At 40.8% G+C, this 14,243-nt stretch overlaps 1 protein-coding gene across 50 annotated transcripts in view; it reads right to left on the reverse strand.

Annotated features, from left to right (window-relative positions):
- The window catches only part of LOC110509547 (zinc finger MIZ domain-containing protein 2), a 34,107-nt gene extending 24,807 nt beyond the window's left edge, over positions 1–9,300 (reverse strand). For 48 of the 50 annotated variants that reach the window (XM_090227242.1, XM_090227233.1, XM_090227232.1 and 45 more), the window contains exon 1: positions 8,699–9,288. The gene's annotated coding sequence lies outside the window, so the exon portion shown is untranslated. Of the gene's footprint in view, positions 1–8,698 lie in introns of all 50 variants that reach the window. The other 2 variants (XM_021590472.3, XM_090227226.1) reach the window with 2 other exon arrangements.
- Positions 9,301–14,243: the final 4,943 nt, after the last annotated feature.

Genomic DNA, 14,243 nt, shown 5'->3' on the forward strand with positions numbered 1-14,243 from the left:
CAGAACACAGAGGGTGTTCTTTAATGGAAGTCTATCAAATATAATCCAGTTAGAATCAGGAATTCCCCAGGGTAGCTGTTAGACCCCTTGCTTTTTACTAACGACATGCCACTGACTGAGTAAAGTGTCTATGTATGCGGATGACTCAACACTATACACGTCAGCTACTACAGTGACTGAAATGACTGCAACACTCAACAAAGAGCTGCAGTTAGTTTCAGAGTGGGTGGCAAGGAACAAGTCAGCCATAAATATTTCTAAAACTAAAAGCAATGTATTTGTAACAAAACACTCACTAAACCCTAAACCTCAACTAAATATTGTAATAAATCATGTGGAAATTGAGCAAGTTGAAATGACTAAACTGCTTGGAGTAACACTAGATTGTAAACTGTCACGGTCAAAACATATTGATGCTGTAGTAGCTAAGATGGGGAGAAGTATGTCTATATTAAAGCGATGCTCTGCCTTCTTAACAACACTATCAACAAAGCAGGTCCTACAGGCCCTAGTTAGGAAAACTTAGGAAAATTGCAATTGGCTCAGAACGGCAGCACAGCTGACGTGCACAGAGAGCTAATATTAATAATATGCATGTACATTTCTCCTGGATGAGAGTGGAGGAGAGATTGACTTCATCACTACTTTTATGAGAGGTTTATGACATGTTGAATGCACCGAGCGGTCTGGCTAAACTACTGGCACAAGGCTCGGACACCCATGCATACCCCACAAGACATGCCACAAGAGGTCTCTTCACAGTCCCCAAGTCCAGAACAGACTATGGGAGGCACACAGTACTAGAGCCATGACTACATGGAACTCTATTCCAGATTAAGCAACTGACGCAAGCAGTAAAATTAGATTTAAAAAAAACTGAAAAAAACACACCTTATGGAATAGCAGGGACTGTGAAGCAACACAAACATTGGCACAGACATGCGCACACGAATGTAGTACTGTAGATATGTGTTAGTGCTGGAGTAGGGGCCTGAGGGCAGTGTTGTGAAATCTGTGAATGTAGGCAGCAGCTAATGGGGATCTATAATAAATAAAAATAGTTTAATGCGATTATTACATTTTTTTAACGTAGTTATTACACAGTAACTCATATGTCATATGTCACAGCGATTCATCCATACGTATGCTATGATGCTGGTAAAGTTGTCTCGTGCATCTACAGTGCTGGTCATAAAGAAAGCTAGCTAGCTCATGGATGCAAACAATGTTCTTCCCAAAAACATAGCAAAACGACAATCTGTTTCAGTAGCAATAGTTACCTAGCTAACTACATAGCTTGGTGTCATTTAAAATAACCCTAATTTATAAGACAGTTCTTAGTTGATTAATGGTGGTCAGACCCATCTATATGAAGCTTGCAACAAGTATTAGCCACAATAGTGAACTTTGCGGTTAGTCTTCAAAATAAAAGTATGGCATAATTCTACTATTTGTATTAATTTGTGTCATTGTCAATGACATACTTTTATTTTGAAGGCAAACCGCAAATTCCACTGTTGTGTCTAATCCTTATTGTGGCTAGCAACACAATACATAACCCGGTCCGGTCGAGCCTCACTAGCCAGATGAAGCAAACTGGCTCCTTATAACATTAGCTTTGGGAAACGGGGTTAAGTAGCTGGCTAGCTGTTCAATTTCAATAGGCTAACAACAAGTAGAAACCTAGCTAATACTTACTCACAAGGATTCCTAAATCATTGCTAAGAATATTGAAAATGACTGCAGTTTCTACTGGTCATTGTTTTCAGGCTGGCTGTACTGGTGCTAGCTAGATACCAAGCTAAAGCTATTTACCCCAGAAGTTGCGGTCGAACAACTAATGCTTTATTACCAACGCGCTATTGTAAACACATCGTTCGTGGCTGGGGTTTGCTTGTTTGCAGACATTTTTGTACAGCTTTGACAGTGCTACTGTTTTTGACACGCAAAGACCCAAACGGCGTTCCATAGTATGTATGTCGTGAAGCTAATAGCAGTGACGCTATTACTGTATAACTTTGGTAGGGCAACATCTGAAAAATAGTGCACGGGGTAGTGTATACCGGTGCTCGACCAGTCGACGAAAGACAACGTCACCCACGACAGAGTACGGTTGATTGTCAAGGGCAATGAATCCCATTATCTTGGTGGACTTCGCCTTTGAGTTGTCTCGCTGAAATGTTCTTACTCTTTGAAGTGACTGCTCAACTTGTTGACTGCTCGATCCACACAGCAAACATCATGGCCTAGGCTAGGAATGATGTGTTGCACGTGTACATCATGGTATACACAGGTATACACTGTAGCTTTGACATCGGTTTTTAATATCGGGCCGCTACCGATGTTGGCATTTTTAGCTAATGTCGGCCGTTTCCGATATGTTCACCGATATATCGTGCATCCCTAATAAATAAAATATACACACTTTTGTACTTATATAAAAAATGATGTCCCCCCCACTTCAAAAACCAATGTTGTGCCCCAGATTCAATGCATTAACAGAGATTATGGTAATCAAACAAACATTGTAGATTACAAGTGGGAATTCACGGTGAATGTACTACTGGTGATACTGGTGTGCCATCCCTTCGGCCTCCGCAATGGATTAGTCCACTGAGACAGGTGTCAATCAAGACATATGGCATAAAAAAAAAAGTGTTTGCAAATGCTCTGACTAAAGAAATTCTCGGTCAACCAACAGCCTAGTGACCAAATAATCGACTAAATGGGGTCAGCCCTAAACTATACACTACTGTTCAGTATTGTGTTATGCTGTACTGTACTTTGATGTCTGTTTCACAAATTTGGACATCTACAATTGGTTCAGATTTGGTCTGGACCAACCAAATTGGGTCTTGTTTGGGGGCAGAGCTCATTAAAATAATAGCCAGTTTGTAGTATAACACCCAAATATACTAAGGAAGATATTGCATATTTCTACCTTGTGTATATATATTTAGGATACATTACCATGAAGAGAATTATTCATATTAATAATTATGTATTTGTGTGTGGTACAGATCAGGGACCCATCATGAAATTCCATTACCACAAATTCCATTACTGTAGTTCAATAATGAAGAGAGATCAAGAGAGAGTCAATGTGTCATGTCATAGCCGACACCCCATTCTTTCTGCAGACATCATTGAAACCTAACCGTAAAATATCTGCAACGAATTATTAAAAGGTGTTACTTTTTTTATGTGGAGACTAAATGTATTTGACTAAAATTCCAGTAAATGTTTAACGTTTTCAATTTAAAAATTGTTAAGAAGTGTACTTCTGCATAGAGTTGTATGTTTGATAAACTTTTAAATCAAAGTTTGTTTGGCACACATTTTAAGTAAAAAGGATCGGAGTTACCATGGAATTGCCCCCCGTCAACCTTGTGTAAGTGTGCGCTTGTGAGGGAATAGTAGCTCAGATTGTTCCAGCACTGTGATGAACAGAACACTCTGTTCACTCTCCTTCCCCCTCTCCTCACACTACAATCTCTCCCAGACCAAAACACCACCTGACTGTCCAACCACTGCCTCTTGTTTTCCCTCTTACATAGACAATGTGTGTGCCTCCATCAGCTGTGTCACTCTTTCTGAGGGGGTTTTGCATGGAGAGAACAGCTACGTGTCAGAGAGGGAGTCCCACCCACATTTCTGACTCACTGACCGAGCCGCACTGACTGACCTGACTCACTGACCGAGCCGTTTGAATATTTATAATATCCTGTCTGTCACTCAGTGTGAGTAGAGCTACTAGCAGCAGTAAGTCTTCAATACACAATTCATTCACTCGCCGGGAGAATTTAAATTGGGTATCTTAATGTCATTACGGATCTAAGGGTATGCAGCCGGTGGAAGGGCAATCAGAAATTACCTCAGAACACTGATACACACAATGTCAGGAACCTGGTTAGCAAGATTTACCACCCAAAACCACTCCCTTCCCAGGATAAATAACTGAGAAATCGGTAAATTCGAATAAATTATGTGAACAGCATGAGGTCAAATGGAATGGAACTGTTATTGTAAGCAATGTTTAAATGTAGCTTTTCTTCTGCCTTCTCTCTAAGTGATGAATCATCAAAGCTCAGGGTCTGGACAGACAGCCCATCTCAGTATGGAGCGCAGTTCACAATATATGTAGACCCATCATCTCATCATGGTAACTTTGTGACAGTTAGGCCTATGCTACTGACATGATGTGGCCCTCTTTGGATGTAGCAAGCACCAACTCGCTCTCTCGCTACCTCTCTTACCCCTACACCCAGGCTCTGTTATCTCAGGTCGTAAATTCATGGAGGAGACTCTCTTACTGCCATGCAGTATAGAGAGAGGGTTCACAGTAGAACAAAGGAACTTCTACCTCACAAAACTTGAAAACTGAATAATATCCATGTTTTGGAGAATGTGTAAACGGTCGGTGGAGAATCCAGCTACGACCAGTCCAATTTGTCTAATGTTTGTGACCGCATGAGACAACACAGCCACATTACCATAACTCTGTTTATACAAGAGTCTCCGTTATGAGATTTGCATCTAATTATTGTATAAAATGAATGAGTAAAGATGAAACTATTTGTGAAATTATGTAATGTGATTTTAAACTGTTTAACCTCGAAGCTAGGGGGCACTATTTTTATTTTTGGAAAAATAACTTTCCCAAAGTAAACAGCCTATTTCTCAGGACCACATGCTAGAATATGCAAATAATTGACAGCTTGGGATAGAAAACACTCTAAAGTTTCCAAAACTGTAAAAATATTGTCTGTGAGTATAACAGAACTGATATTGCAGGCGAAAGCCTGAGAAAAATATAATCAGGAAGTGACTCTTATTTTGAAAGCTCTGTGTTCCTATGCATCCCCATTGACCATTGAAAGGGATATCAACCAGATTCCTTTTTCTATGGCTTCCCTAAGGTGTCTACAGCCTTTAGACAGTTTCAGGCCTTTAGTTTGAAGAATGAGCGTGAACGACCATTACATAAGTGGTCAGTTGGGGGCTCTGAGTGAGACGGCCATTGTTCCTCCCGGTCCTAGTGAAAAGCCAACGGTCCTGGTTGATATATTATTGAATAGATATTTGAAAAACACCTTGAGGATTGATTATAAAAAACGTTTGCCATGTTTCTGTCGACATTATGGATATAATTTTGCATTTTTGTCTGCCTTGTCGTGACCGCTATTTCCGGTGGATCCCTGGGTATAACGCACCAAACTAACGGAGGTATTTGGATATAAATATCTTCATGGAACAAAAGGAACATTTGCTGTCTAACTGGGAGTCTCGTGAGTGAAAACATCCGAAGATCAAAGGTAAACGGTTAATTTGATTGCTTTTCTGATTTTCGTGACCAAGCTTCCTGATGCTAAGTGTACATAATGCTATGCTAGGCTATCGATAAACTTACACAAACGCTTGCATTGCTTTCACTGTAAAGCATAATGTCAAAATCTGAGACGACAGGGTGATTAACAAAAGGCTAAGCTGTGTTTCGCTATATTTCACTTGAGATTTCATGAATATGAATATTTTCTAGTAAAAAAATTAGACTGTTGCGCTATGCTATTCAGCGTTGCTGATGACAAATATACCGGATCCGGGATGGGTAGTTCTAAGTTAATGGAAGATAGTTACATTTGAAAGGGAATTGGATTAAGCCATTGGCCTACCCCATGAGCACAGACATTGATCTGGCGTCATGGGACAGCCTTTTCTGATGTTCAGAATAAAAACCTCACCTAGATAAATCATCTGCAGACCACGCGCACCTCGATTACCGAGAGGACTAAGGTTTGAGTAGAGACCATGCATTCCTCGGTTGTTGAAATCCTAACCAAACCATGTGGAGCATTGGCTACACTGGTGGATATGGTTAAACTCTGAGACTATCGATAGACAGTATAAGAGCAAATCTTCAATACTAATTACTAGTCTGCAGCTAGAATTTGTTGACAATGCGAAGACCGACAACCGCCGAAACATCTACAGTGCCTTGCGAAAGTATTCGGCCCCCTTGAACTTTGCGACCTTTTGCCACATTTCAGGCTTCAAACATAAAGATATAAAACTGTATTTTTTTGTGAAGAATCAACAACAAGTGGGACACAATCATGAAGTGGAACGACATTTATTGGATATTTCAAACTTTTTTAACAAATCAAAAACTGAAAAATTGGGCGTGCAAAATTATTCAGCCCCCTTAAGTTAATACTTTGTAGCGCCACTTTTTGCTGCAATTACAGCTGTAAGTCGCTTGGGGTATGTCTCTATCAGTTTTGCACATCGAGAGACTGACATTTTTTCCCATTCCTCCTTGCAAAACAGCTCGAGCTCAGTGAGGTTGGATGGAGAGCATTTGTGAACAGCAGTTTTCAGTTCTTTCCACAGATTCTTGATTGAATTCAGGTCTGGACTTTGACTTGGCCATTCCAACACCTGGATATGTTTATTTTTGAACCATTCCATTGTAGATTTAACTTTGTTTTAGATCAATGTCTTGTTGGAAGACAAATCTCCGTCCGTCTCAGGTCTTTTGCAGACTCCATCAGGTTCTTCCAGAATGGTCCTGTATTTGGCTCCATCCATCTTCCCATCAATTTGAACCATCTTCCCTGTCCCTGCTGAAGAAAAGCAGGCCCAAACCATGATGCTGCCACCACCATGTTTGACAGTGGGGATGGTGTGTTCAGCTGTGTTTCTTTTACGCCAAACATAACGTTTTGCATTGTTGCCAAAAATATCAATTTTGGTTTCATCTGACCAGAGCACCTTCTTCCACATGTTTGGTGTGTCTCCCAGGTGGCTTGTGGCAAACTTTAAACAACACTTTTTATGGATATCTTTAAGAAATGGCTTTCTTCTTGCCACTCTTCCATAAAGGCCAGATTTGTGCAATATACGACTGATTGTTGTCCTATGGACAGAGTCTCCCACCTCAGCTGTAGATCTCTGCAGTTCATCCAGAGTGATCATGGGCCTCTTGGCTGCATCTGATCAGTCTTCTCCTTGTATGAGCTGAAAGTTTAGAGGGACGGCCAGGTCTTGGTAGATTTGCAGTGGTCTGATACTCCTTCCATTTCAATATTATTGCTTGCACAGTGCTCCTTGGGATGTTTAAAGCTTGGGAAATATTTTTGTATCCAAATCCGGCTTTAAACTTCTTCACAACAGTATCTCGGACCTGCCTGGTGTGTTCCTTGTTCTTCATGATGCTCTCTGCGCTTTTAACGGACCTCTGAGTCTATCACAGTGCATGTGCATTTATACGGAGACTTGATTACACACAGGTGGTTTGTATTTATCATCATTAGTCATTTAGGTCAACATTGGATCATTCAGAGATCCTCACTGAACTTCTGGAGAGAGTTTGCTGCACTGAAAGTAAAGGGGCTGAATAATTTTGCACGCCCCAATTTTTCAGTTTTTGATTTGTTAAAAAAGTTTGACATATCCAATAAATGTCGTTCCACTTCATGATTGTGTCCCACTTGTCTAGTTTGGTCCTACAAGTAGGAAGATCCCCTGGTCCACAGGATACAACTGATTTTAAACAATTTCCCAAGTGTTGTTATTGGTGTATCGTTATACGTGTAGGTCTGGGTATAAGTGTGCAAACACCACCATTTACATATACAAATTCCTCATTAATAATATTCTTTGACTGCGTTAAATTGTTTGTTTTTTTAAGGAGCTAAATTACTACTATTCTCATGATGGGTGAAGCTTTTTGTCGCTAGGCTACTTAGCGTCTCAGATTTCATCATGACAAGAGATGGGATCACAAGATACACACTGACAGTTTATTTGTTGTAGCCTAATACGAAAACATTCAACCTAATCCACACACAGCTGAAAAACATCGACCTCGCCTACTGTGGTTACACTTTGCACAGATACAACGTAGTTAATGCACAGACGTGTTTCTACTGAAAGCGTACATCGCTTAACGTTACAGATGTCAGAATTCCAAAGCAGTCAGTGCTACATTGTAGCCACCATGTTAAACGTGCTGCTCGGCTTGAAGTAACAATGGAAGACATTTTGTTTCACCTTGCAATTCCTTTATCAGGAGGCTGCCCAGACGTGTTGCAACACGGTTTGTTTAGGCCTACAACCAGCCTCTATCTTCCTGTCATTTATTTCCCCATGCGATAAACGGACTCAACAGCGGAATTAGGCTAGCTATTTTGTAGCTAAATTAGCGTATGCCTTGTTAGCCGAGGGACGTTCAACTCTGTTCTCATAACGAGGCGGAGTTGAGTTTTGATAATTGGTCGCAAGATTTTTGGGTCACCATTCAGTCGATACTTTTGAAAATTGACATTTTTATTACGCTTACCTGTACCTATCTTTGTCCTGTACAACAGCGGTCCTTCCGTGGGGTGCTGAAATTCATACTTTTAATACAAACTTAGCGAATAAACCACCGACTTTTTCCTAACTTGTGTTGCTCAACTTGAATAATGAACGGTAGGTAACGTTAGGTTACAAGACATTACTAAACAATTTATAGTTAGATGTGTAACGTGTACTCAGCGCTTGTAAAAACCAACCGAAATTCACACTGCTCTAACATTATACAACCTTTTGACTGCATATTTAGGCTGGGATATATTAGCAAATAGCTTAAGCTAGTGGCTAAATTAGCCTATTCAACAATGCTAGCCTAGCCATCTGGTTTCATGCTGGGGCTTACCTTTGACTCTACCCGTGGTTAGAATTGTGTACTTGATTCCGTATTCTTCAGCTGCTAGATAGCTCCAATAAAATGTCGGTGGGTAACAAGAAAATTAGGTTATGTTCGTTATTTTTCCTTGTATCCGCAACAGTTTGCCTAGTCTATCTTCAAGTTGTAGCGCCCATGTCTGCAATTGTGGCGAATCGTTTCCCTTTCAAAACTGTAGCTGGCAGCGTATTCCAATGCAACTCAAAAAAAGATTCGTATCACTCACTACTTGATCCGCCTAGAACCGATCGTCACTACTCGGAATGTAACCATGCACAAAACTGAGACGAATCGCTGTGTTGTTAGTCCTTTGCTCTGAGTGGCCGTGATCGCCTAGAAACTGGATTGCATACCTCCCTGACTATTGCACAATGGCCAACCAGCTATAATAAATTCAAGAGATCACGGGTCTGGTTTCTCTGACGGGAGAAAGGCATTTTTCACACACCCTCCACAAGGCTCGCTCCCGGCTGACTTCTCGCCCCTAGACCAGAGTAGCTGATCATTACAGGAGTCATCGACAGAGACGTCACCCCTGCCTCCACGGTGACTTCCGTTCTGTAACGATCGTTAATCAGATTCCCACTGGCGATTACGTTTTGTTTAGGCCTATCGTATATTATACCTATTTGAGAATAATCTAATGGTAATGCTTTTTATAGAGAGAAATAGTAATGGTCTTTTTGAAGGCACTACCTCCGCCATGGTTCGTTGACAAAGAATATGGGGGAAATTAATGGCGTTTTTGAAGGGTTTTGAATAAACTCTGAAAATAAGGTCTGTGGTAAACACATGTTTATGAGATTTTATACGATTTGTTCTATGAGATAATCTTCATCAGCTAATGTATTTTTTTTTTGTGAATTCTTATAATATTCATCAAGGTCCTGTTAACTGACTGATTATATCATAGAACAAAACTTATAAATCCCTGCTCTGTTGAATATAGCCCTATAAAGATAGATTTTATTTATCTAGGCAAGTCAGTTAAGAACAAATTCTTATTTACAATGACAGCCTACCAGAAGGCAAAAGGCCTCCTGCAGGGACAGGGGCTATTGATTAAAAATAAACAATTAAATAAAAATATAGGACAAAACACACACTACGACAAGAGAGACACTACAACACTACATAAAGAGACACCTAAAACGACAACATAGTATGGCAGCAACACATGAAAACACAGCATGGTAGCAACACAACATGGCAGCAACAATGGTAGCAGCACGAAACATGGTACAAACATTATTGGGCACAGACAACAGCACAAGGGGCATGAAGGTAGAGGCAACAATACATCACACGAAGTAGCCACAACTGTCAGTAAGTGTGTCCATGATTGAGTCTTTAAATGAAGAGATGGAGATAAGGTTTTTTTGCAACTTGTTTCAGTTCCTTGCTGCAGCGAACTGAAAAGAGGAGCAATTCAGGGATGTGTCTGCTTTGGGGACCTTTAACTTAACAGAATGTGACTGGCAGAACCAGTCACATTCTATACCATCCTCAACCATTTGCGACAAAGCTTTGATGTCTTGAGATGTTGCTTCAATATATCCACATAATTTTCCTACCTCATGATGCCATCTATTTTGTGAAGTGCACCAGTCCCTCCTGCAGCAAAGCACCCCCAAAACATGATGCTGCTTCACGGTTGGGATGGTGTTCTTCGGCTTGCAAGCCACCCCCTTTTTCCTCCAAACATAACTATGGTCATTATGGCCAAACAGTTCTATTTTTGTTTCATCAGACCAGAGGACATTTCTCTAAAAGGTACGGTCTTTGTCCCCATGTGCAGCTGCAAACCGTAGTCTGGCTTTTTATGGTGGTTTTGGAGCGGTGGCTTCTTCCTTGCTGAGCGGCCTTTCAGGTTATGTCGATATAGGACTCGTTTTACTGTGGATATAGATACTTTTGTACCGGTTTCCTCCAGCATCTTCACAAGGTCCTTGGCTGTTGTTCTGGGATTGATTTTGCACTTTTCGCACCAAAGTGCGTTCATCTCTAAGAAACAGAACGTGTCTCCTTCCTGAGTGGTATGACATCTGCGTGGTCCCATGGTGTTTATACCTGCGTACTATTGTTGGTACAGATGAACGTGGTACCTTCAGGTGTTTGGAAATTTCTCCCAAGGAAGAACCAGACTCTACCATTTTTTTTCTGAGGTCTTGGCTGATTTCTTTTGATTTTCCCATGATGTCAAGCAAAGAGGCACTGAGTTTGAAGGTTGGCCTTGAAATACATCCACAGGTACACCTCCAATTGACTCAAATTATGTCAATTAGCCTATCAAAAGCTTCTAAACCCATGACATAATTTTCTGGATTTTTCCAAGCTGTTTAAAGGCACAGTCAATTTAGTATATGTAAACAGTGAAATAATCTGTCTGTAAACAATTGTTGGAAAAATTACTTGTGTCATGCACAAAGTAGATGTCTGAACAGACTTGCCAAAACTATAGTATGTCAACAAGAAATTTGTGGAGGGGTTGAAAAACGAGTTTTAATGACTGCAACCTAAGCGTATGTAAACTTCCGACTTCAACTATGTATCATTGTTTCTCAACAAACTTGTTCTCAGGAACCGTAAACCCATAACTGTTTAATTCCATAGCCTGATTCAGTGAATGAGCTAATCAGCGAGCCCTAAATTAGCTGAATCAGGTGCTAGTGGTGGAAGTTAACAGTTACATATGTGAAACGACTGGGAGTTCCTGACGATTACTTTGAGAAACACTGCTGTAGTAGAGAACACAGGCTTTAAAATGTGTCAAGATGGAAACAATACGTCTTTCCTTCCTTTCTGTCCCTTCCCTCTTCCTTTGGTCTAGTGCGGTAGGTATGTTCCATCAGTTCCACCCTAAGGCAATCACATATTAGGAGAGAGAGGGGGGAGGAGCGTTGTAGCGGGAGAGAGAGGGCAGAGGGGTGTAGAAAGAGAGGTGATGGAGAGAGAAGGGGGGGTGGATAGGGTGGGAGGGAGAGTGCGGTGGACAGGGAACGACAGAGAGGGGGGTCGCGAGGGAACGACAGGAAGAGGAGTGGATAATAGAGACAGGCGGTGAGGACTGAGGAGAACAATAGATGAGAGGTGCTGTTAAGCATAGCTGACCTCATGATGTCAGGTCAGAGCAATACACATTTGTTTATGTTATTTATTTATTTTTATCTAGGGCACACTAAGTCAGCTAAGAACAAATTCTTATATACAATGACAGCCAACCCCGGCCAAACTTGGAAGATGCTGGGCCAATTATGCACCGCCCTATGGGACTCCGAATCAAAGCAAGATGTGATACAGCCTGGAATCGAACCAGGGACTGTAGTGATGCCTCTTGCACTGAAATGCAGTGCCTTAGACCGCTGCGCCACTCGGAAGCCCAAAAACACAAGGAAACGTGTGTGTGTGAGAGAGAGAGAGAGAGAGAGGTGATTTCATGGGCTCCTTAGTTCTTCTGCAAAAAAATATAAATATAGAGTTGAATAAATGTAGGTAAACTTTATTTTTTTGCAAGTAAATATACAGGACACTAACCTCAACATTATTTAACTTCTTATGGCTTAGATCCCACTCCCAGGATCAATATGACAACAGCCAGTGAAAGTGCAGGGCACCAAATTCAAACAACAGAAATCTCATAATTAAAATTCCTCAAACATGCAAGTATTTTACACGATTTTAAAGGTAAACTTGTTGTTTAATCCCACCACAGTGTCCGATTTCAAAAGGGCTTTACGACGAAAGCACACCAAACGATTATGTTAGGTCAGTACCTAGTCACATTTTTCCAGCCAAAGAGAGGAGTCACAAAAAGCAGAAATAGAGGTAAAATTAATCACTAACCTTTGATGATCTTCATCAGATGACACTCATAGGACTTCATGTTACACAATACATGTATGTTTTGTTCGATAAAGTTCATATTTATATCCAAAAATCTCAGTTTATATTGGCGCATTACGTTCAGTAATGTTTTGCTTCCAAAACATCCAGTGATTTTGCAGAGAGCCACATCAATTTACAGAAATACTCAACATAAATGTTGATGAAAATACAAGTGGTATGCATGGCATTTTAGATAAACTTCTCCTTAATGCAACCGCTTTGTCAGATTTCAAAAAAGCTTTACGGAAAAAGCACACCATGCAATAATCTGAGTACGGCGCTCAGACACAAAACATGCCATACAGATATCCAACATATTGTGGAGTCAGTAAAAGTCAGAAATAGTGTTATAAATATTCACTTACCTTTGATGATCTTCATCAGAATGCACTCTCAGGAATCCCAGTTCCACAATAAATGTTTGATTTGTTCGATAAAGTCCATAATTTATGTCCAAATACCTCCTTTTTGTTCACGCCTTGGGTTCACAAATTCACGACGCGCAGGTCAGACGAAAAGTCAAACAATTCCATTACAGTTCGTAGAAACATGTCAAATGAAGTATAGAATCAATATTTAGGATGTTTTTAACATAATTCTTCAATAACGTTTCAACCGGAGAATTCCTTTGTCTTTAGAAATGCAATGGAATGCAGCCACCTATCACGGGAGTGCGCATGAATGAGCTCATGGCACTCTGCCAGACACCTGACTCAATCAGCTCTCATTCCCCCCTCCTTCACAGTAGAAGCCTCAAACAAGGTTCTAAAGACTGTTGACATCTAGTGGAAGCCTTATGAAGTGCAATCGGACCAAATTTACACTGTATCTTGGATAGGCAAAGAGTTGAAAAACTACAAACCTCCGATTTTCCACTTCCTGGTTGGACTTTTTCTCAGGTTTTTGCCTGCCATATGAGTTCTTGTCACGCCCTGACCTTAGAGAGCCGTTTTATTTCTCTATTTGGTTAGGTCAGGGTGTGATGTGGGGTGGGCATTCTATGTTTTGTGTTCTATGTTTCTTTATTTCTATGTTTTGGCCGGGTAGGGTTCTCAATCAGGGACAGCTCTCTATCGTTGTCGCTGATTGGGAATCATACATACAGTGGGGCAAAAAAGTATTTAGTCAGCCACCAATTGTGCAAGTTCTCCCACTTAAAAAGATGAGAGAGGCCTGTAATGTTCATCATAGGTACACTTCAAATATGACAGACAAAATTAGAAAAAAAAATCCAGAAAATCACATTGTAGGATTTTTAATGAATTTATTTGCAAATTATTGTGGAAATTTGGTCACGGTTGTTTCTTTTTCTTTTCTTTTGTTTGTTGTTTTGTTGGAGACATTTTAAAATAAAATAAAATGTACGCTCATCACTTTGGTCCACTTCTTTTGACAGCCATGACAGAACTACCCACCATCAAAAGACCAAGCAGCATGCGCCAACATGGAGGACGAGCTGGACCAGGGAGGAGAGAATGGCAGGGGACAAGACCCGGTCACGGAAGCCCGAGAAGCAGCTCCCCCCCCCCCCCAAATTTGGGGGGCACACGGGGAGATTGGCGGAGTCGGAGTTTAGACCTGAGCCAACTCCCCGTGCTTACCATGGGGAGCATGTGACTGGTCAGACACC

Source organism: Oncorhynchus mykiss, chromosome 29, assembly GCF_057628025.1.
Source record: "Oncorhynchus mykiss isolate SJ-2025 chromosome 29, ASM5762802v1, whole genome shotgun sequence".
Lineage (NCBI taxonomy): Eukaryota > Metazoa > Chordata > Actinopteri > Salmoniformes > Salmonidae > Oncorhynchus > Oncorhynchus mykiss.